The sequence below is a fragment of the Oryx dammah genome, unplaced genomic scaffold (genome assembly GCF_014754425.2).
Source record: "Oryx dammah isolate SB20612 unplaced genomic scaffold, SCBI_Odam_1.1 HiC_scaffold_25, whole genome shotgun sequence".
Lineage (NCBI taxonomy): Eukaryota > Metazoa > Chordata > Mammalia > Artiodactyla > Bovidae > Oryx > Oryx dammah.
In genome coordinates, this window is record NW_024070209.1 from 7,762,024 (window position 1) to 7,763,287 (window position 1,264).

A 1,264-nucleotide genomic window follows, 5' to 3' on the forward strand; every position below is an offset into this window, starting at 1 on the left:
GCCGACGTTGCGGCTCCTGAGGCGCATGCGCCAGGATTCCCGCCCCCTGACACCTGGGAAATCCAGAAGGCCCTCGTGGGGGATTCTGGGGAGCCGACGTGGCGGCTCCTGAGGCGCATGCGCCAGGATTCCCGCCCCCTGACACATCCCCGGTGCCGTCCTGACTATGCTGCGTGTTGATCCTTATCTTGGGTTTCCAGCCTGGGTGGCCGGAGGCGCTGTTCCAACAGGGTGTTTGTTCTGCAGCTGTGTTATTACTTCAGTGCATCGCCCCAGAGGAGACTCAGGTAACGGTTAGAAGCGGTGGGGAGGAAAGCTCAGACTGTTGCTAGTAGTTCAGGGCGGAGCTTTCCTTCTTCCGGTTTTGAGTTTCTGTTTTGCTTGCTGGACACACACATGAATGTTAATGCTGAGCACACCCAGGGTCATTAATACGTTGCTGCTTGAGAAATGCTTGGGCTTTGGGCAGGGTTCCTGGGTGGCACCGAGGGACGGTCTCTGCTGGGTGTTTTTAAGTCCTTCAGTTGTGTCCATCTCTTTGCAACCCCTTGGATATAGCCTGCCAGGCTCCTCTCCATGGGATTCTCCAGGCAAGAATACTGGACTGGGTTGCCATTTCCTCCTCCAGGGGTCTTCCCTACCTACGGATGGAACCCATGTCTCCTGCATTGGCAGGCGGGTTCTTCACCACTGAGGACAAAAACTTTTTGCTGAACCAAACTTTCTCACTCCTGAACTTCCTCTTAGGCCAGAAGTGATGTCCTTATAAAATCTAGCTTCCACAGGGACTCTGCTAGGTCATTTTAACTAGAGTCACCGCCCCCAGGCTCCACATCGGATCAGTTTGCTCACTCACCACCATTCACCAGGTGGTGGCTCATTACGCTGGAGTGCCTTCAATGAGAAGCCTATAGGCTGTTTTAGCCAGAATCCCCCTTACCACTGATGCTTCTGTAGTAACTTTTTCATCAATTGACAACTTGCTCCTTGGCAAGTGTTAAGTGTTTGTCTTCAGGAAACCATTATAGAGGCAGCTGTGCACCGCAGGCAGCCATTTTAGCTCCCCAGAGTTTTCGTGGGAATACTTTACTTTCTAAAAGTTCAGTTCAGTTCAGTTGCTCAGTCGTGTCCAACTCTTTGCGACCCCATGAATCGCAGCACGCCAGGCCTCCCTGTCTATCACCAACTCCCGGAGGTCACTCAGACTCACGTCCATCGAGTCCATGATGCCATCCAGCCATCTCATCCTCTATCATCCCCTTCT